Here is a 23,795-nt window from a genome sequence, read left to right as displayed (position 1 = left end):
CCCCTGTGTCCCTGCCGCTCAGGCCGCGTGGAGGGAGAGAGCAGTGGGCTACACACACCACAGACCACAGGCCCCGGTGTTAAATCCACCAAGGGGAGGACGACCACGTCCCTCCCTCTGTAGCCCAGAGCACAGCGGACCGCAGACCCTAAACACCAGACACGCCAACTCCAACCGAGAGGTGAGCACGTGGTGTCCACACGGCCCCACTAACCCCTCGGGGGCAGAAGAACTTTCCGGGGAAATAAAGGACCTTCACAATAAGCTTCCCAAGTCCAAGACGACCCAGCGGGCCGCACTGTGAGAGCCGCCTGGGTTGTGGGGTGAGGCCAACAACGGTGTGCCACACCAGCCAGGCCTCTAGGGTCTCGGGGACACCGCCTGCGCCCTGCCCAGGCCGAGGCACAGTCTAAAGACCAGCACGTGGGATTTAGGGCCAAGTCCCCTACACTGGGAGGGATTGCAGGCACGGTGGGCATGTGGAGGGGCCACGCTGTGCTCTCCGCTCCTGGATCCTCTCCTCTGGGGTCAACGTCACAGCCTCCTCTGCCGGGGCAGATGCCGGGAAAGCAACGGTTCAGGACGACCACCAGCCACCCCGACCCCACAGGAGGGGTCCTCTCCATGAGCTCTGTCCTGTGAGTGTGGGGAGGGGTCTGACCTGAGAGAGGGGTCCTGTCCATTATCACTGTCCTGGGAGTGTGGGGAGGGATCTGACCTGAGAGAGGGGTCCTGTCTATCAGCTCTGGCTCCTCTTATGGTGGGATTTTGGCATAGTTAGGGGGTGGAACCCACCTGAATAGAGATTACGGGCCTGACATGAAGCCCCTCGACCACTGCAGAGATTTTCCATTGTGTATATAAGGCTCCTCGTGGTGGATCCTCCACATTAAGAAGACCCCCCCCCGGAATTCCACGTTTCATCCTGTCCCGATCCTGTGATGGTATAAAAGCCGGAATCAACGTGCAGAGGGTGTAGTGTGTGTTGGGTCAGTCTCTAAATAAACTGGTTTTTCTCATAACTCTTGCAGAAGGTCAATTTAACCAGGTAGCCACAGCCCCCAGGACCGTGGTTGTACAAGACTCCTGGGTCTTTCCGTGGGGTCAGGTGAGGAGCAGGGCACAGTGACCACTCGAGACAGGGTTTACAATGTGCAGTAGGCCATCGGGGCAGGAAATTTGTGGGTGAGCCCTGGTGGTGGGGGAAATAAAGTCTGCACGTAGGAGCGACATTTCTGCGTGAATTCTCACTGGTCCCAGCACTGCCCGTGGGCCCCAGCACCCACCCTCCCTGGCTCTGTGGTTCCACGGTCACCCTGAGGACCGTTCTCAAGGGCTGGAGAAACAGAAGTCCCATCAGAAACGCACTTGCCCCACACGCGGCCACGGCTCCCACGCTGGGTTCAGGGACCGTCCATTTTGGCTTCTTGGCCCCGTTTCTCCCGTCCGTCCGTGAGCCTGGGTCTTACTCAGGGGCCCGGCCCACCGCACGGGGGCCAGTGAGAGGCACACAGACCTCCCACGGGGCTGGGGGCGGAGGACACCTCTCTACGTCCTGGCAGCTCACACGGCTCCCGAGCAGGTGGCGGTTTCACCTCTGCGACCCACCTCCTCACCAGCAGGTTCTGTCCCCCCGGCCCTCAGGGTGCCTGGGTCGAGCCTGGCCAGGTCAGGGGTCACGAGGCAGCCCCAACATGGGGATGGACCCAGCACTGAGACACAGAGGAACACAAGCTGCCCTGGACTTGTGCGTACCTGTTGCGTGTGCTGACGACACGCGTGTGCTGTGGGCGCACCCATGTGCTGGACCATCGCCACACATGGCGACACCGAAGCCGTGACAAGTGACAGGTAGTAAACGCCTGTGTACCGTCACCTCTCACTGCAGTCCTACAGGAGCCCAGGGAGCCTTGGAGGCTACAGGCTGGAGCAGGGACATGAGAGAGCTGCGTGAAGCAGCGCGAAGCAGGGTGGGTGCACGCAGACTCGTGCCTACCTGTAAATACACCTGCACCTGCACCTACACCTGTACCTGCACCTGCGCCTGCACCTACACCTGCACCTATACTCTCATCTACAGCTGTACCTGCACGTGTACGTGCACCTGCACCTACAGCTGTACCCACACCTACACCTGCACCTGCACCTACACCTGTACTCCCATCTACAGCTGCACCTGTACCTGCACGTGTATGTGCACCTGCACCTACAGCTGTACCCACACCTACAACTGCACCCCGTACCTGCACCGGCGACCTCCCCTGATGTGACCAGCAGCACCCACCGCTAATGCCCCTTCGATGGACACTCAGGGAGCACCTGCCGGTGCTCAACCAGAACTGCCACGGGAGCGGGAGCCCCCAGGACACGAACAGTGATCAACTCACCCGCCACACGGCCACCTCAGACCAGGGGACACGGAAAGACGCCATGTCAGCAGGGCCCGTCGCCTCAGAAAGTCTGTGAGCGGGACGGCAGAGCCCACACAGGAAGGTGGTCCAAACCCAAGGCAGCCCACACGTGCCCAGTTCTCCCCGTCAGTCCCCACAGACGCTCCAGGGTTACCAAAGCATCTGGGAGATGACATGGCTGGGTTTGGGGTGTGGGGTTCAGACATCTCTTCTCCTCACAGATCGGACAGCTCCACTGCAACGGGAGACCCAGAGACGCTCGGGGCTGCAGAGCACAAGCAGCAGTCTACTTTCATTTGGTGAAACGACGTCTCCAGCTCACTCACGTCAGTGACTATGACAAGCCAGTGGTGGGAGGCCAGACACTTGCATAAAGAAGCGGCAATGGTTGATTCTGTGTCGACCTGACTGGCCACAGGGCACCCAGATTTAACAGGATTCTGGGAGTGTCTGTGAGGGCGTCTCCACGGGAGATTAGCATTTGAAGTAATGGACTGAGTAAAGCAGATTGCCCTCCCCAGTGTGGGTGGGCCTGGTCTAATCAGTTGAAGCATAGAGTGAAACAAAAGGTGGGGGAAGGCAGAATTTGCTCTCTGCCTGACTGTTTGAGCTGGGACATCCGTCTTCTCCTGCTCTCGGCCCTCCAGCTCCCAGACCTTCAGAGTACAGCACTGGCTCTCCTGGATCTCCCACTTACAGATGGGAAATCCTGGAACTTCTCAGCCTCCGTGAGCACATGAGCCACTTCTGCAATAAATCTCTTTCTAGATACGTGTACATACACGTCTCCTCTTGGTCCTGTTTCCCTGGAGCACCCTGGCCTCCACGGGGAGCAGGACAGCAGAGGCCCCTGCCCTGGGGCTGGCTGGACCCCACAGCCAGGCCCGCTGCTCGATTGGTCGACACTCCCCTTGGAGGACACAGACCTCGGTGGGGCACTCAGAGACCCGGGTACATGAGACATGGCGAGGCCGCCTCAGAATGCAGGCTGAGCACAGAGGAGACCCCCCACCGCCACGAAAGACCCCACCCATCACAGAACAACCCCCACCTCCCGACGGCACCCACCCCAGGGCAACTCGGCTGGGGTTGGGCAATCCCTAACCACTGCACCAGCCCCTCTCACGCCCCGGTGCGAGCACCCCCTCCTGCTGCCCACCGGTCAGCTCCTGGCGTGTCCCGGGGTCTCTGCAGGGGCGGCGGCCGTGGGGGACTGGACACCCTGGCCACATGCCTGCCTGGGTGGCTCCCACCCCGTGTGTCAGAGCCGCAGAGCTGCGAGCGTCACCACGCAGACACCCGGCCTTCGGGGGCACGAGATGCCCGACGGCGCCCGGAGCAGGAAGGAGCATTAACGGGGCCCCGGGCCGTCACGTCGCCCGCGTCATCGGCTCCAGCTCCAGTGACGTGTTCACGTCGACACCAACACTCGACTCAATGTAACGAGGAGGCCGCATCCCCAACGTGAGCAGTCATCCCGGTGAACGAGAGCCCCTCATCCTGGCCCAAATGGTCACAGGGACCCCTGGCTTCCAGAAGGTTCTGCTGGCCGGCCGGGCGGCAGCCGCCCCCTGACCCCGCACTCTCCGGCCCCTGCAGAACCTTCTCGTTTTCAGCATCTCTGAGTTTACTGCATGGGGACGCGGTGAGACCAAGGACCCCGGAGGGAATTCCAAACCTGGGGTGCGTGAGAGAAAGGAGGGGGGACTCGTGCACGACGTTCTGGCTGCAGCGGGGACCCCGTGACCCCGACGAGCACCGCGCCTCGAACCGTGAGGACCAAAGCCGTGCGAGAGCTCTCACGACCACACGACAGAGTGGAGGTCGACCGCGAGCGTTCACCTGACGTTCGCGTTGTCCAGTTCAGCACAGAGACCCTCGGGAACCGACCCAGCGACACACAACTCGTCCGCGTCTCCCATGTCACCGCGGCCCGTGTCCAGCCACACGAGGTTGACTCCACGTACACGCGGCCCGGGGCCACTGGAGCCTGAGGTGCGTTCCTGGGAGCGAGGTCACTCACTCAGACACGAGGCTCGGGAGGCACACACTCGGACGCGGCTTCCGGCTGCCTGTCCCGGGGCCCCGACAAAACTCGTTTCTGGTGGAAGCAAAGCAACAGTTAAAAACGAACGTGCTTCGTTCCAGTCGTCATTTGAATAACAGGCCGGTGCGTGCCTCTGATGGCAGCAGAATTGACGGCAACCTCTCGGAGGCGACACGGCGTCCCACGTCCGTCGGCCCACGCGCGGCCCCACAGCCCCATCGCGGGTCCAACAGCCGCGGCCCGTGCTGAGTCTGCCCCTCGAGGCTCGGGGCGGTGAGCGCCAGGACCCCAGGCAGACCAGGCTCCGGCCCCTCCCTGCCACCCCCGAGCACAGCCAGTCCCCAGTTCGAGTCCCCCTCAGGCCGGGCAGGCTCCCCCTCGGCACCACGGACATTCGGGGCCGGGTGACTCTGGGGGCTGCCCCGTGCACCGTGGGGTGTGGAGCAGCATCCCTGGTCTGCACCCACCAGAGGCTGTAGCCCCCCAATTATGACGACCACAACTGTCCCCAGACACTGCCCGGTGTCCCCAGGGGAGAGCCACTGGTCTAGACAGGTCATGAGAAAGAGCTCCATTCCTGGGGGCGCCCCGGGTGAGGCTGGAGGGCCCGGTGCCCCTTAAATCTCCCGGGTCTGGTGCGTCAACCATTGGGTCACCCCACCAGCCCTGCTGGTCACGCAAAGTCACGGAGAGCGCGATGCTCACCGGCGCCGCGGAGAGGGGGCATACGGCTCGGACACGGATGCACTGTGCGGGGGCCTGGGACAGGGGGCTGCTTGGCCACCCGAGGAGCCGCCGTCCAGGGAAGGAGATGCACACACACGTGCACACATGTGCACACACACACGTGCACACACACAGCCCGTCCTCTCAAATCTTTCCATGGCCGCCCGCTCATCAGCCCTGGTGGGAAAGCCCTCGGTGTAACCATCCTGTGGAGTCTTCACCTTCTTACAGAGGCCCCCGTGTCACGTACAACTTTCATTAAATAACCGTGTCTGCTCTTCTGTCCGTCATCTGTCAGTTTACTGTTCGGATCTAAGAGGGTCGAGGACCACTCTTCCCCCCCTACAACCAGGACGGCCTGACCTCAACCACGTTTGTACAGCACCTCCGTGGCCCGGCCCCTGCTCCTGGCTGACCGAGGGTACTGGGTCCATGTCCTAGACTGACTGACCGTGGGGCACCCCTGCCCTCCACCCTGACCCCTTGTGGACACGGAAGCTGGAAGGGGGTTCTCCTGTGGAGAATGCCGTGGCCGAGGTGGGGCGGCTGGGGCGGCTCGGCACTGGGGTCGGACACTCAGAGAAGGTTCCAGTTCACCTTCAGATGCACAGCAGCCCTGAGCGCCAGGCCAAGAGGTGACCAGCGACCTGGGGCCAACACTGACCCAGCCCGACTTCCACGAGTCCACGGAAGCTTCGAGGACACCGAGGCCGGACAGCGGCCCACGGACGGGCCATGGCTGAAACACGAGAATGCACTCACCTCAAATTTATAGAAGATAAGACCCAACTTCAGAGCGGACCCCCTCTTCTCGGGGAGCCTCCGGGGCCAGGAGGCACCTCACCTGCACGCTCGCATCCTGTCGGACAGAGAAACGGGGCGCGCGTTACCGCAGGCCAGGGTGGCCTCCCCGCCCGCGTCCAGCCTCCCGGCAAGTGGGCAGAAACGGCCTCTGTGTCCAGGACGACCCAAGTCAGCCTCGTCCCATGACCAACCAGCATCTAAAACACTGTAGGTGGGACACGGGGTTTTACAACTCCCATCCTTTTCAGAAAAACGCCCGTTATGGACCAAACGGTGTCCCCCAAATTCACCTGTTGGAGCCCTGAACCCCAGGACCTCAGGATGGGGCTGTATGTGGAGATGGGTCATTAAGGAGGTGAGGAAGGTAACATGAGGTCATAAGGACAATAGGACTGGGGTCCTTATGAGAAGAGGAGATGAGGACACAGACACACAGAGGGACGACCACGTGAGGACACGGGGAGAAGACGGCGTCTACACGCCAAGGAGAGAGGCCTCAGGAGGAACCAGCCCTGTGACACCCGGGACTCGGGTTCCAGCCTCCACACACGTGGAGTTAGCGACCTACATATCTTCTCAGGGACCTTGTCCCGCGTTTACAGCAACGCTCTCCTTTTTATAATAGGGAAAACCATATCCAGACCCCAGGCGGGCACGCGGCCTTATGGGGCCCCGTCTCCTTCTCACGTCTGCCCACGACTGCAGACCCCCGAGGCCCCAGACCCGCCGCAGGTGCCCAGACCCGTCTCCCCTCCCTCGGGCACAGGGGCTCCCCCGGCCAAGCGCAGAGCAGACCCCGAGACCCCAGGAGGTCGCTGTGCCGGCTCTTCCCTCCCCTACAAGGGACAAGCAGGAAACCTCTGCTATCACCGACGCCTCTGCCCCCAACGCACATGTTGAATCTTGGCCCTCAGTGGCATGGTGTTGGGAGGTGGGGCCTTTGGGGGCGATCAGGTCACGAGGGTGGAGCCCCAGGGATGGGAACAGTGTCCTGATAAAGACACGCCAGAGAGCCCCCTCGTCCCCTCCACCACGTGAGGACACAGCGAGAAGATGCCGTCTGTGAACCAGGAAGACTTCTCTCCAGAACCCGGCACGGCAGCACCCAGATCTCAGATTCCAGCCTCAGAACCGGCGGAAATCAATGTCTGCTGTTTATCAGCCCCCGATGGCCTGCGACAACCCCCAATGGGCTAAAACATGATTGAGAGTCCCAACCCTCTCACCCCTTGTTGGGGGAAAGACCCCCATCTTCACTCACAACCCAAGACCGACGACGAAAGGCGACAACCGCCGTCCCGTGACCCACATCCCCCCAGACGACGTGTCTCCCGCAAACGCACCGTCTGTCTTAACAGCAGGAGACACGACGCCAAGTTCTAGAAATCCAGACGATCTGAAGCCTCACTCGGGGCTTTAAGCAACCCCGCGGCTCCGCGGGACAGAGCGAGGGCGTGATTTCGCTGCCCCCACACCGTTCGCTTCAGTGCCGGGTCACGAGGAAGCCCACAGCCCCTGCTCGGAATCAGGAGGAAGGGAAAACGTGACCATCAGCTCCCAAAACGTGAAACGTGGCCGCGGGGCCGTCACAACCAGCCTGAGGGTGTCGTCACGTTCAGTTTCAATGAACACGTCTGTTTGGGAGACCTGACTTTTATCCGTTTACGCCTGTCACAGCTGATGGGAACTGCAGGCGTCGGCACCCCCGGCGTCCGACGTTTACTGCGCTGGGGTCTGAGGAGTGAGATTTACAGCCACGCGACTCGAGAGCTCGGCATCGTGTTGAGCCGCATGGGGTCTCGGGGACTCGGGACCCGCGGACGGGGCCTCATGGTGTAAGGGTCGGGGAAGGCGTGAGAGCAGGGTCCCCATTTCCCCACAGTGACAGGAGAATGAGGCCACCACAAACTATACAACAGGAAGGAATGAGGCAAATGAGGGGTGTGGTGAGCGCTTTCAGGATCCTGCGGGCACACAGACACTCGTATCTCTCACGTTTATGGTTCTCAAAGAACCTCAGGGAATCGAAAGTGAAAATTAGGCAAAGGGACAAACATAAAAGTTTCTCTGGGCTCTGGGAACAGGTTCAGGTACAGCTGTATCCAGCAGCCGAGCGCCCCCACGCAGATCACCCAGACGTCCGAGCTTTCGTCCCTGAGAAAATGACGGGGGACGTCAAACAACAGCCGAGCACCATCATCAACATGACCGGGGGCGAGCAGCAAAGCACAACTAAGGAGAGTGAGACGCAACCAAGTCGGGAGATAAACTTGGGAAAGCGTTCGGCATCGACGACAAGGCCTTCCCGGCAGCGAGGCAGAAACGTCCTTGTGAAGAGCTCACAGATGATGCTGTCGACGGCCAGCGGCTCGTCCTGGAGCGGCAAGACGACAAGGCACAGGGCGTTAGGGGCGGGTGCTGGGGCCCCGAGGCCGCAGCCGGGGGTGCGCGGAGGCCCAGACACAGCTCCCGGGAGCTCACGGCTTCCTGCCCGTCCACGGCCCCCACGCTGAGGACGCTGCTACCACGGCGGCTGCCGGACCTCCTGTCTGTGCTGACCTCAGCGCACCGTGTTGTTACACACACACGGGCACATGCACCACACACCTGTGCACACACCCACACACATGCACACACACCCACAATCTGCGAGTCCACACAAGTGTATAAACACACACGCTCGTGCAATGCACAGTGTGAGCACACAGACACACATGTGCGTGCACACAGACTTGCATGCACAAACACATGTGCAAGCACACACCCACAGTGCACACACCACATGCCCAAGCACACACGTGTGTGGGATGCACATCCACAAGGCTGCACGTCCCTGGGATCCCTGGACCTCTTTCCTCTTCTGTCCACGAGGTACCACAAGGGGCGGGTGAGGGGTGAGAGGTGACGAGTGAGGGGTGAGGGGTGAAAGGCAGTTCATCAGGAGGCGAGAGCCCCGGCGGGCACGGGGACTTTGCATCTGGGCACGCTTCTCTCTCTCCAAGAGCATTTCAACCCCAGAAACCGAGGGGACAACCAAGCCCAGGCGGCCACTGTGAGCACACGTCCCCAGCAACCAGGAAACTAAGGAGGCGGGGCGCTTAGAAGCATCGTGGATGAAGAGGTAGATGCGTCTCATAAAATAACTGTCTACATATTAAAAGAAATCGAACAGAATAAAAATAGGAATGCAGACTGAACTGAGCCACTCAGGGTGGAGGTCCAACTGTCTGACCCCAGGAAACACTGGGAAGGATCCCCATGGGGATGCCAGCAGGGAACCAGGACCACGTCTCTCACCAGGTCCCCAGGGTCCATCCTGAAGCTCCCAACACTGAGGCTGGGCCAGGTCTCCACCCAGGCCCCCAAGACTCATCCTGGAAGAAACCAACACTGAGGCTGGACCAATCTCCACTCAGGTCCCCAAGACTCATCCTGAAGATTCCAACACTGAGGATGGGCCAGGTCTCCACCCAGGTCCCCAAGACCCATCCTGAAGATCCCAACACTGAGGATGGGCCAGGTCTCCACCCAGGCCCCCAAGACCTATCCTGAAGATCCCAACACTGAAGCTGGGCCAGGTCTCCACTCAGGTCCCCAAGACTCATCATGAAGATCCCAACACTGAGGCTGGGCCAGGTCTCCACTCAGGTCCCCAAGACTCATCCTGAAGATTCCAACACTGAGGATGGGCCAGGTCTCCACTCAGGTCCCCAAGACCCATCCTGAAGATCCCAAGACTGAGGATGGGCCAGGTCTCCACTCAGGTCCCCAAGACCCATCCTGAAGATTCCAACACTGAGGCTGGGCCAGGTCTCCACTCAGGTCCCCAAGACCCATCCTGAAGATCCCAAGACTGAGGATGGGCCAGGTCTCCACCCAGGACCCCAAGACTCATCCTGAAGATTCCAACACTGAGGATGGGCCAGGTCTCCACTCAGGTCCCCAAGACCCATCCTGAAGATTCCAACACTGAGGATGGGTCAGGTCTCCACTCAGGTCCCCAAGACGCAGCCTGAAGATTCCAACACTGAGGATGGGCCAGGTCTCCACTCAGGTCCCCAAGACCCATCCTGAAGATCCCAAGACTGAGGATGGGCCAGGTCTCCACTCAGGTCCCCAAGACCCATCCTGAAGATTCCAACACTGAGGATGGGTCAGGTCTCCACTCAGGTCCCCAAGACCCATCCTGAAGATTCCAACACTGAGGATGGGTCAGGTCTCCACTCAGGTCCCCAAGACGCAGCCTGAAGATTCCAACACTGAGGATGGGCCAGGTCTCCACTCAGGTCCCCAAGACCCATCCTGAAGATCCCAAGACTGAGGATGGGCCAGGTCTCCACTCAGGTCCCCAAGACCCATCCTGAAGATTCCAACACTGAGGATGGGTCAGGTCTCCACTCAGGTCCCCAAGACCCATCCTGAAGATCCCAACACTTAGGCTGGGCCAGGTCTCCACCCAGGTCCCCAGGATCCATCCTGAAGATCCCAACACTGAGGCTGGGCCAGGTCTCCACCCAGGTCCCCAAGACCCATCCTGAAGATCCCAACACTTAGGCTGGGCCAGGTCTCCACCCAGGTCCCCAAGGTCCATCCTGAAGATCCCAACACGGAGGCTGTGCCATGTCTCCACCCAGGTCCCCAAGGTCCATCCTGAAGATCCCAACACGGAGGCTGTGCCATGTCTCCACCCAGGTCCCCAAGGTCCATCCTGAAGATCCCAACACTGAGGCTGGGACAGGTCTCTACCCAGGTCCCCACCCAGGTCCCCTGGGTCCATACTGAAGATCCCAAGACTGAGGATGGGCCAGGTCTCCACCCAGGTCCCCAAGACCCATCCTGAAGATCCCAACACTGAGGATGGGCCAGGTCTCCACCCAGGTCCCCAAGGTCCATACTGAAGATCCCAAGACTGAGGATGGGCCAGGTCTCCACCCAGGTCCCCAAGGTCCATCCTGAAGATCCCAACACTGAGGCTGGGCCAGGTCTCCACCCAGGTCCCCAAGGTCCATCCTGAAGATCCCAACATTGAGGATGGGCCAGGTCTCCACCCAGGTCCCCAAGATCAATCCTGAAGATCCCAACACTGAGGATGGGCCAGGTCTAACCAGGATACAACAGGGTCAGGTCTAAATGTCCCACTGTAGACAGATCACAGTCAGGTAAATTTACTCAATGTAAAGCAGACACCGTCAAGTATAAACGGATTCAGAGTAGACAGGACAGTCCAGTATAAATGTACTCAGTATAGATAGGACACAATCAGGTCTAAATGTCCCAGTGTACACAGAAACAGTACAGTCTAATTGTGCTCACTGTAGAAAGACATGGTCAGGTCTAAATGTCCAAGTGTAGACAGAACATGGTCAGGTTTAAATACACCCAGTGTAGACAGAACAGTGTCAGGTCTACACGTACTCAGTGTAGCCAGAACACGGTCAGGTCTAAACATTCCAGTGTAAACCGAATGTAGCCAGGTATAAATGTGCTCAGTGTAGCCATAATACTGTCGAGTCTTCTGTACTCAGTATAAACAGAACACTCTCAGGTCTATGTGTCCCAGTGTAGACAGATTATGGTCAGATCTAAATGTACTCAGTGTAGACAGAACAAGGTCAGGTCTACATATATCCAATGTAGATAACCATGTTCATGTGTAAATGTCCCAGTGTAGACACCTCAGTTAGGTAAAGTACTCAGTGTAGAGAGAACAAGGGTCACGGTCTAAAGCTCCCAGTGTAGACAGAACAGTGTCAGGTCTACATGTACTCAGTGTAGACAGGACACAGTGAGGTCTAAATCTGCCCTGTGTAGACAGAACTCGGTCAGGTTTAAACTCAGCGCCGCTTCCCTGGGGCCCCAGGTCACACTCGGGGGTCCCTCCCCCATGAGCAGAGGGCTCTCCCCTGTGCAGAGACCAGCACGTCAACCGCACTTGAGAATAAATCAGCGTCCACCCTCTACCCACGTCACGAAACTAAACAAGATGGTCCCGTCGTTGAAACACTCAAGATGCAAAACAAGACGTTACCCGTTTCTCCGGCCCTGCGATGGTCCAGATCCAGGGGTCAGCCAGGGACTTCCCGTAGTGCAGCCCGGTCTCCTGCACTGCTGGACGAGAAGTCCAGTGAAGTCCAGCGTCCCCGCACCCGCCGTGCATCCAGGCTCCTCGTGGGAGGCGGCCACACTGGATGGGCGGGAGAGACTGCACCGTCCAGGGTGTCGAGAGCCGGACTCAGGCCACCATAGGCCGTCCCGCTCGGGGCTGCCGAGAGCAGCGCTCTCCATACGACAGGACCACGTGCACCTTCACTCCGCGTCCGCGGGGGCTGACGGCTCCTTCTAGACGCCTCTCACTCTCCTAGACCCTCCTCCACGAGGCTACCTGCCGTGCCGTGCGTGCCCACCTGCCCACTGCGGGCCGCGCTCTACCACACCCCGACGTGTCGGCACCCGCTCTGTGAGAAGCGCAGGGTCTCCCACGAGGCAGGCAGGGTGGGAGGCTGGCAACCCCGACTCCTGCTGCTGAGGTCGGGGGACAGTGAACAGGAGGCCCTACCGGGTGACAGGACCCTCTGCAGAAAGGGACACCAGCCCGATCCGAGAGTCGGGGCCACACAGAGTGTTCGGGGGCACGGAAAGGGAGGGGCCCCCACAACCACAGGCCTGGGCCCTCCAAACCGCCAACCCTGTCGCGTGAAGGGAACCCGGGACAGGACGACTAAATGTAACGGGGTCCCTGGCTGCACCCTGAATGGGGCTCAGACAAAGCGTGAGGGACGTGTCTGACACAGTGATGGCGACAGAGCACAGACCCCACGCGAGGACATCGCACTCCATCCGTGTAGATGCCCACAGTCGATGACGGTGATGTGGCTACATAGGACGATCTGTAGGGGGTGCGCGGGGATGTTTCTAGCACCTGATTCAGACTGCAACCAACGTGTGCCAGTGGTTCCAGCAAACACACAGAGTACACACACCAACATATGCACATGCACACACACACGCACGCACTGCACACATATGCACACACACAGGGAATAAAGTGAGCACCACAAAGCATTAATGGTAAAACACGGGTGAAGGTTCTATGTATTTTTCCCTTTTTCTTAGGTTTGATGTTTTTCAAAATAGAAAGTAAAAGTAAATGACTTTTTATTCATAGGACTTTCTGAAGATATTCCATAAATATTTTAAGATGTGAGAAATTAATGTAGATATTACATCTGTCCACCAATGAACAAAGAAAATGTGGTCCATCCATACAATGGATTATTATTCAGCCTTGAAAAGGAAGGAAATTCTGACACCTGCTATAACGTGATGGACCTAGACGTGGTGGTGCTCAATGAAATAAGCCAGTCACAAAAGCACAAATATTATGATTCCACTTCTGTGGGGTCCCTAGAGGAGTCAGATCCGTAGAGACAGAAAGTAGATGGTGGGGCCCCGGGGCTGGGGGAGGGGATGGGGAGTTAGTGTTTAACGGGGACAGAGTTTCAGTTTGGGAAGATGGAAAGTTCTGAGACGGATGGATGGGATGGTTGCACAACAATGTGAATGTGCTTAATGTCACCAAACTGTGCACTTGAAAATGGCTAAGATGGTAAATTTTATGTTACATGTATTTCACGACAATGTAAGACAAATTTTTTTTGAACAGGAGGAAATAAATAGTCCATAAATGCAATAAGGTGCTCGACTTCACCAATAATCCCGGGGAACTAAAACTGCAAGGAAATACCATGCACACGCCTACCCAACTGGCAACAATTGAAAACACAGCATCAAATACTAGCGGGATGCACAGCAATACACAGTCTAATACACGGGTGGGGCTACAACTGCTGCTGGAAACAACTGGCGTCAACAGCGACGTGAAAGGTGCACCTACTCTGACCCCCGTCACACATGTGCGTGAACACGTGCACCAGACGTGCGGACAAGGAGACTCACACCCACAAGGAGCCAAAACCTGAAATCAAGCCGAATGCCATGAAGAGCAGAACAGAGGAATGAACCGTGCACACTCACACGACGCAACATTCCACGGCAACACAACAGACTGGTGTTCAAAATTATTAGACATTAAAACGTTATTTTACAAAAGTATATGTACAGAATGGGAGAATCTCACACAGATAATGAGCCAACCAGAACGCACCGGGACGTCCGTGTGCGGAGGTCACAACCAGGCATGGCCGGGCCACGTTACTGAAGGATGCGTTCGTGGGGGCCCACGAGGGCGAGGAGACGGTTACCACACGAACAGGAGGACGGTATCTCATGGCGGGAGGAGGCTCCTCGAGGGAGGTGCCCTTCCAGGGGCTCACTAGTCACGTCCCGTCTCTTGACCCGGACGACGGCTGTGCAATTACTCCTTTATAACTATTCTTTACGTCTATACAATATAATTTCTAATAATAATTACAGTTTACAACTTTTCTTTATAAAATAAGGGGTCTTCCCACCACGTATGAGAAGGCCCTTCTCCCACGGAGGCAAGGAGAACGGTCTCTACCAAGAGGGGCCCCTGAGCTGCCTGCACCCCCACGACCCACACCAAACTCCCGCGGCAGGCCCCAGGGCGGCGGCGCTCAGGAGAGCCCCTGGGCCCCCGACTCGCAGAGCCCCCACCTGGTGGAACCCCTGGTCACTCTGTGCACCGTGCTCTCACCGTGGCCGCCCGGGTACCACTCGGCCGTCACCAGCCCTGGGGGAGCAAGAAGAAACGTGAAGAAAGACGGGCTCAGCGAGTGACCTCCCCCCATGGGGACGATGCCGTCGCCCCTGAGAGAGGACGGCAAGGCCGCCGTCCAGCCTCGCTGGCTGAGGTCTACACAGCACGGCCCCCACGTGACCAAGGCCCCCAGGAGAACTGCGTGAGGCGCCCTCGGAGGGCACAGCAGGCCTGGACACGCAGGTCCTGCGCAGCCCACACCCCGGGTCAGGCTCTGCCGGCGGGCCTGCGAGCCGCCGGCTTTTACCTTTGACGACAGCTTTACTCAGAGTAATTCACACACCATACAATTCACCCAGTTAAAGTACAAAACTCCGTGGTGCTCTGTCTAGTCAGAGTTGTGCAACCACCCCCGGGGCAGAACCGAGGGTCATGCACAGAGATGGCGGAACTAGGGGGGTCACAGCAGAGACACCAGAACCAGGGGTCATGTGAGGAGATAGCAGAACTGGGGGTCACAGTGAAAGCTAGGGTCAGACCCGGCAGAAACCAGGGTCACGCCTGATGGGAACGTGACCTTCCCCAGCAGCCTGCAGCTCGTGTGTGAGGGCCAGCAAGCACACAGCAGAAGAACCGGGGCCACGTGCCCTCTGACCCAACACTCCCTGCCCGCCATCTGGAGTCACTGACGCCGTGTGTCCACAAGGGCCGTCTCTGTGGTCTGCAGCACCACATCCCTGCGTCCCTGCACTGGGCACTAAATCCAAACTAAGTCCAAAGCTAGCAAAAAGAAAGAAATAATAAAGATTAGAGCAGAGATAGACGAAACAGAGAACAGAAAAACAATAGAGAAAAATCAACAAAACCAAAAGTTGGTTCTTTGAAAAGATCAACAAAGTTGACAAACCTTTAGCGAGATGGACAAAAGACAAAAGAGGGAAGACTCAAATTACTAAAATCAGAAATGAAAGTGGAGACATTAGTACCAATTCTACAGAAGTAAAACGATTATAAGAGAGTACTATGAACTAACTGTACGCGAACAAATGGGATAACTTAGATGAAATGGACAAATTCCTAGAAACACAAAACCTACAAGACTAAATCACAAAGAAGCAGAAAATCTGAATAGGCCTAGAAGTAGCAGGATATTGAATTAGTAATCAAAAATCTCCCAAAAAGAGAAGCCCCGGACCTGATGGCTTCACGGATGAATTCCAGCAAACATTTAAAGAAGAAGTAATACCAATACTCAAACTTTTCCAAAAAGTGAAGAGGCGGAGAAACTTCCTAACTCATTCTATGAAGCCAGCATTACCCTGACACTAAAGCCAAAGGCACTACAAGAAAACTATAGACCAATAAACTTTATGAACATCTATGCAATATCCTCAATAAAATACTAGCAAACAGGATTCAGCAGCATATCGAAGGATTATACACCATGACCAAGTGGGATTTATTCCTGGAACGCAAGAATGTTTCAACACATGAAATCAATCAATGTAATATGCCACATCAACAAAATTAGGGAAAAAAACACAAGATCATGTCAATTGATGCAGAAAAAGCATTTGACAAAATTCAACACCCTTTCATGATAAAAACACTAAAAGAAACTAGGAATAGAAGGAAACTACCTCCACATGATAAAAGCCATACACGAAAAACCCACAGCGAACATCATCCTCAGAGGTGGAAGGCTGAAGGCTTTTCCTCTGAGATCAGGAACAGGACAAGGATGCCCACCTTCACCACTTCTATTCAGCACAGTACTGGAAGTCCTGGCCAAAGCAACTAGGCAAGAAAAAGAAATAATCATCCAAACTGGAAAGGGAGAAATAAAATTATCTGTTTGCAGATGATATGATCTTATATGTAGAAAACCCTAAAGATTCCACAAAAAAAACTACTGGAACGAAGAACTGGGTTCAGCAAAGTAGCAGGATACAAAGTCAACACACAAAAATCAGTTGCATTTCTATACACAAACCATGAAATCTCTGAAAAGGAAATTACAAAAACAATTCCATTTACAATAGCATCAAAAAGAGTAAAATACTTAGGAATTAACTTAACCAAGGTGGTGAAAGACTTGTACAATGGAAACTACAAAACATTTCAGAAAGAAATTAAAAAAGACATAAATAAGTGGCAATACACCGTATATTCATAGTTCAGAAGACTTAACATTGTTAAAATGTCAATACTACCCAAAGCAATCTGCAGATTCAATGCAATCCCCACCAACATCCCAATCACGTTTTTTGCAGAAATAGAAAAAACTCATCCTAAAATTCATATGGAATCTCAAGGGACCCCAAATAGCTAAGACTACCTTGAAAAAGAAAAACAAAGCTGGAGGACTCACACTTCCTGATTTCAAAACTTACTACAAAGCTACAGTAATCACAGCAGTGTGGTATTGATATAAAGAGAGACATATAGATGAAGGGAATAGAACAGACACCCCAGAAACAAACCCTCGCATATATGGTCAAATGATTTTTTATAAGGGTGCCAAGACCATTCAATGGGACAATGACAGTCTTTTCAACCAATGGTGCTGGGAAAACTGGAAATCCACATGCAAAAGAATGAAGTTGGACTCTTACCTAACACCATGTACAAAAATTAACTCAAAATGGATCAATGACATAAATGGAAGACCTAAAACAATAAAACTCTTACAAGAAAACAGAAGACAAAAGCTTCACAACATTTGACTTGGGAAAGATTTCTTGGATACGTAACCAAAGGCACAGGCAACAAAAGAAAATATAGACAAACTGGACTTCATGAAAATTGAAACATTTTGCTCACCAAGAGACACTATCCACAGAGTGAAAAGGCAACCTACGGAATGGGAGAAAATATTTGCAAATCATACATCTGATAAGGGATTAACATCCAGAAAATATGGAGAACTCCTCAACTCAACAACAAAAAAAACAATCTGATTCAAAAAAGGGCAAAGGACTTAAATAGACATTTCTCCAAAGCAGATATATGAGTAACCAATAAGCACATGGAAAGATGCTCAACATCACTAATTACTAGGGAAATGTAAATCAAAACTACAATGAAATACCACCTCATACCCAATACGATGGCTACTATTAAAACGAACAAACAAAAGAACAGAAAATAACAAGTGTTGATGAGGATGTGGAGAAAGTGGGGCCCTTGTACACTGTTGGTGGGAATGTAAAATTGTACAGCCACTGTGGAAAGCAGACTGGCAGTTCCTCAAAAAATTAAAAGTAGAAGTGCCATATGATCCAACAATTCTTCTGGGTATATTCCTCAAAGAATTGAAGGCAGGGCCTTGAAGAGATATTTGCACACCCGTGTTCATAGTGCCATTATTTACAGTAGCTAAAACATAGAAGAACCCAACTGTCCATCAACAGATGAAGGAATAAGCAAAATGTGGTCCATCCATACAACGGAATATTACTCGGCTTTAAAAAGGGAAGAAATCCTGCAATATGCTACAGCATGAATGAACCTTGAGGACATTATGGTCAGTGAAATGAGCCACTCACAAAAAGACAAATACTGCATGATTCTGAGTACTTAGAGTATTTATAATCATAGAGACAGAGAATAGGATGGTGGGTGCCAGGGGCTGGGGGAGGGGATGGGGAGTTAGTGTTTAATGGGGTCACAGATTGGGGTTTGCAAGAGGAAAAGAGCTATGGAGACAGATGGTGATAATCGCTGCACAGCAGTGTGAATGTATTTAATACCACTGAACTGTGCACTTAAAGATGGTTATGACGGTAAATTTTATGTTATGTGTATTATACCACAAAAAAAATTGAGAAACAAAAGGAAACCATGAGATATACCCAGTTCATGGCCTGGAAGATACTACATTGTTAAGATGTTAATTCTTCCCAAATTGATCTATAAATTCAACGAATCCCAATCAAAGTCTCAGCATAATTTTTTGTAGATATTAACAAGCTGATTCTAAAATTTACACGGAAAGGGAAAGGGACTAGAACAGCCAAAACCATTTTGGAAAAGAACAAAGCTGGAGGATGCACAGCATCTGATTTCAAGCCTTAGTCTAAAGCTACAGTAATCAAGACCGTGGAATCGGCAAGAGGATAGTCACACAGATCAATGGGACAGAGCAGAGTCCAGAAGTAGGCCTGCACAATACGGTCAACTGGTTTTTATAAATTTGCAAGGGCAACTCAATGGAGAAAGGATCATCTGCTCAAAAAACAGTCCTGAACAGCTGGACATCCACATGCAAAACAAAAACCTTCCACCTACGTCTTTCACCTCATACAAAAACTAACGCAAAATGGGTCATGGACCTAAAGGGAAGGTGTAAAACCTTTAAAACTTTTAGAAGAAAACATCAGAGAAAAATTTTGCAATCTAGGGTTAAAATGTTTAGATCCATCACCAAAAACATAATCCACACAAGAAACAATTGATAAATTGGACTTGATCAAAATTCAAAACTTTCGCTCCATAAAAGACACTGTTAAGAGAATGAAAAGACAAGCCGCAATCCGGTAGAAAATATCTGCAAAGCACATATCCAATAAAGGACCTTGATCAAGAGTTTATAAAGAGCGCTCAAAACTCAACAAAAAGGAAAGAACTCAATAAAAAAAGACCCACAAAAGATTCACCAAAGAACATATACAGACGGGAAACTAAGCACATAAAAGATGCTCAACGTCATTAGGCATTAACGAAACAGAGACTAAAACCACAATGAAACAGCACTTCACAACTATCAGAACGGCTAACATCAAAAAGGCTGACAAGAGCAGGAGAGGACGTGGAGGGGTCCGTTGTCCTGAAGGTGGCGGTGGTGTCACGGTGCACACGTGTGTCAACCGCACGTGCAGTTTACTCCACATCAACGAGAGTCGTTTAAAACAATGAACGAGCTTGATCCTCTGTGAGAGGCACAAATGAAATTCAGAAGGGGAGCACGTTACGTCCACTTGGAGGAGGAAGAGGGAGTTGTTGGAAGGAGCAGGACCGAGAGGGAAAAGAATGAAGCGCAGCCTGAGAGGAAAATCTGTGTCTACGCACAGGGAAGGACGCTACTGTCAGCTCATCCTCAAGACGTGCCTCTGATGGCATCTGCACTCCTCCCGCCCTGATTCCCCCGGAATTCATCTCCTCCCGCATCACAGAACTTCAGAGCCAGAGGAAGCTGCAGCCTGACCATCCGCCCGGCTGTGCGTCACTGAACCAACGTACAAGGTTCTTACTCGGGTTTAAGGCCAAAATTAGCAACTCCTCTATATTCTGGTGATTTCTTCAGTGCAGCTATCCAAATTACAGTCGGGCTGCTATTTATTTTCATGATGAAATGCATGAGGAGAGACTAGAAAACAGTAATCTCACTGCATTACAGTCACATGCCTATGAATACATATAAACCCAATTAACACAGGGATTAAATCAATTACAAACTACCCATTGGATCTCACTCTATGCAGCCAATAAGTATACAGTGTGCAATAAATACACAGCTATATACTGACCGACAGTATATTCAGGAAACCTTTCAAGTTAAAAACTTTATAAAACAATATATATACAATATGATACAATATATACACAAATATCCATTTTTCATAAAATTTTGAAATATATACAAACACGTGTGTGTATACACAGATAAGCACACACATATACACACATATGCGTGTGTGTATATAAAAAGAACTGGAGGAATATATACCAAAGTCTTTTTTTTTTTTTTAAAGATTTTATTTATTTAATTTTTTCCCCCCAAAGCCCCAGTAGATAGTTGTATGTCATAGCTGCACATCCTTCTAGTTGCTGTATGTGGGACTCGGCCTCAGGATGGACGGAGAAGTGGTGCCTCGATGTGCACCCGGGATCCGAACCCGGGCCACCAGCATTGCAGTGCGCGCACTTAACCACCAAGCCACAGGGCCGGCCCTATACCAAAGTCTTAATAGTAATCTCTGCATAGTCCAATTATAAGTGATTTTCATTTCCTTCTATGTTCTTTTCTGTACCTTCTAATTATCTACACGAATATGTCACTTTTTTCCCTTAGAGGGAAAAATGCATTTTACAGCCCAAGTAGCAAACGTATATAAGCTTGGGCAGATTCTCATCATCTCAAATTCTCTAAGAATTTACAGACTCGCTCTCATGGCCACCGTCTTCTGAGACACACTGGTTTCATCACATCTTCGCCTGACTTTCCACTAAGACACGAGGAAAGTCAAATCGCTAAATGAAGCCCTTGAACCGGTAAACCACGTAATGACACAGCCACCCTCAACTCACTCATTAACTCGTTCTCATGGGTACAGACAATTCCAAACACTGGGGATTTTCAATACATAGTCCACCATTAGACATTGTGAAATTTTTGTCAGTAGAGGGAAGAAAGTTACAAAAGTCAGACAATGAAAAGAAATCAGAAATGACCAAGAGGACAGAAGGTACAATATCAAAGTCATGCATTTTCTAATGCTTGTGAAGGTAGACAGGTAAATTACCCGTTTTCCTTGATTCCAAGATGCACAATTGTTCACGTTTTTGTGTTTCTGAAATCAGGAAACATCCTACCACCCCAGAGAATCTTTAATAGCTTGGGTTTTGCTTTTTTTTGGCAAAAGTTATTAAATCAACAATGCATCTTAAAAATCACTGGTATTTGGGAATCAAGGAAATAGAATACTTTCAAAATCGAGCACAAAACTACAGGGTTTCTCCTAAGCTGGGTCTGCAGTCCTTCTGTCCCCGTGCATAGTCTGTACAGCTGTCATAGCACCAACTACATTGTGCAGCTATCACGTGTTTCCATCTCTTTCCCAGGTTCCTCCTGTAGCCTCATCGTCATTGTAACACCAGCATCTACGCATTTATAATAAACGGTAGACATTCCACGGCTGCCTGCTGAGTAGCCTCCATGGAGGTCTGGATTTTCATTTAGGTAAGGTGTTAGGATTCTGACTGACGGGAGCAAACCATCCACCCTCTATTAGCAGCCATATGACATATTATTAATAATAAAGCAGTAAAACATGCACCTCATTATCAGGAATGTTAATCCTTGCTGCTTCATTACCCACCCACCCCTAGAAACTGCCGGGAAGGCCAGCTCGGGGGACAGCGCTGGTGACCCAGCCAGGACAGCAAGGAGACGAACTCACAGAAGGAAAGAAAAGCCAGAGGTCTGTGTGCAGCCAGGAGCCCACCACCAGACACAGACCACGTGCTCGGGAAACCTTAGCTCCCACAGCTTATATCCCCCAATAATCTGCCCTCTGTCTAGAGGGAGGGCTTGGAACGAGATGACCTACCCGAATCTCACGCTGGGAGGCGTAACAGGACCAGAGCATGCTCCTGTCTGATCTCCAGCCGTCCTCCCCCTGCAGAGATGCCTTCTGAGGTCCCTACAACCCTGCACGCCACCCCAGCATCTCAGAGCACCGCCCTCCAAAGCCACCCTTGTGGGGACAGGGGACCTCATGGTTTTTCCACGGACTCATTCATCCACAGTCCTTGTGCCTGGCTGTCTCAAGCTGACCTGATGGAGCGGAGGGCAGAGGGGACCAGCCACAAAAGGACACAGACCACCAGAACTCACAAATTTGTGAACTCATTATTGTAAGTTTTAATTCAGTCTCTCATCCTGTCAACGGGGAAATGGCACCAGGATGGTCACCTGTCCAGGGCTTCACAGGCAATGTTGGGTCAAGACCCCAAGAGTTCACCCAGTTTCTTTCAGGCTAATAATCTACGTCTCAATCTAAACTTGTTCTGCACAGCGTGATCACATTTGTCCAGGCAGATCCTACCACTAAGGCACCATCTCAAAGGTCCCCTTTAATCCCTAACACCCATCCCTAAACACTACTGAGTTTCCCACCCGCCTCAGGCTACACCTCTCTAGAGCTCTGCAGTCTCCCTCATTCTCTGTTACAATGACGTGGTTAAACCTCACCTCTGGAAATATCAGAAAGGCCGTGGCTTTCTGCAGACACTCAAAAAGGAACATTTCAGGGCTGGCCCCATGGCTTAGTGGTTAAGTGCGTGCACTCCACTGCTGGCGGCCCGGGTTTGGATCCCGGGCGCGCACCAATGCACCGGTTCTCTGGCCGTGCTGAGGCTGCATCCTACATACAGCAACTAGAAGGATGTGCAGCTATGACATACAACTATCTACTGGGGCTTTGCGGGGAAAAAAAAAAAAGGAACATTTCAATTAACATTGTTCTCCCGTGAAAACAAGAAGGCTCTAGTGAGGCTGGGATTCCTGTGACCTTTCAACACTGTACTTTCTGAATGTTGTCTGGAGAATACAACTGCCAGTCCCAATGGGAGGACGCTCCTCAGAACCAGCCTACCCTCGCTTTCTGATGGACCCAGAGGGCTCTGCTACCATTTCCCAAGCCACATCCACCAGGCATTGGAACTCCAAGGTAGAGCCTGGGACCCCAGGGGCTGCACTCAGGCTACCAATGCAGACTTCGGAGCCCCCAGGGCAGGACAGGAGACTCCAATGCAGGGTTCAGGACCCTGGGGGCCACACTCAGGCTAGCAGCAGATTGCAGAATCCCCCAGGGCCAGATTCGGAACCCCCAAGCAGAGTTCAGGACCCCTGAAGACCACATTGAATACCCAAGGCAAGGTCTGGGACCCTAGGAACAGGCTCAGACCCCCAAGAAAGGGTTCAGGACTCCCGGGGCCACACTCAAGCTATCAATGCAGATTTCAGAACCCCTGGGGCCAGGCAGGAGACTCCAAGGCAGAGTTCTGGACCCCAGCAACTGGCTCGGACCCCTGGGGCCACACTCAGACCCTCTAAGGAAGAGTCTGGGACCCCTGGGCCACACTCGGACCCACAAGGCAGGATCAGGGGCCCCCAGGGCCGCACTCAGACCCCCAAGGCAGGATCTGGGCCCCCGAGACCACACTAGGACCCACAAGGCAGGATCTGGGCCCCCCGGGGCTGCGATCAGACCCCCAAGGCAGGATCTGGGCCCCCGGGGCCGCACTAGGACCCACAAGGCAGGATCTGGGGTCCCCAGGGCTGCACTCGGAGGCCCCCCCAGGCAGGATCTGGGACCCCCGAGGCCACACTTGGACCCACAAG

This window comes from Ceratotherium simum, chromosome Y (genome assembly GCF_057802395.1).
Source record: "Ceratotherium simum simum isolate JZ-2026a chromosome Y, ASM5780239v1, whole genome shotgun sequence".
Taxonomy (NCBI): domain Eukaryota; kingdom Metazoa; phylum Chordata; class Mammalia; order Perissodactyla; family Rhinocerotidae; genus Ceratotherium; species Ceratotherium simum.
The sequence above is the reverse complement of the archived record's forward strand: the minus strand, read 5'-3'. Positions refer to the sequence as shown.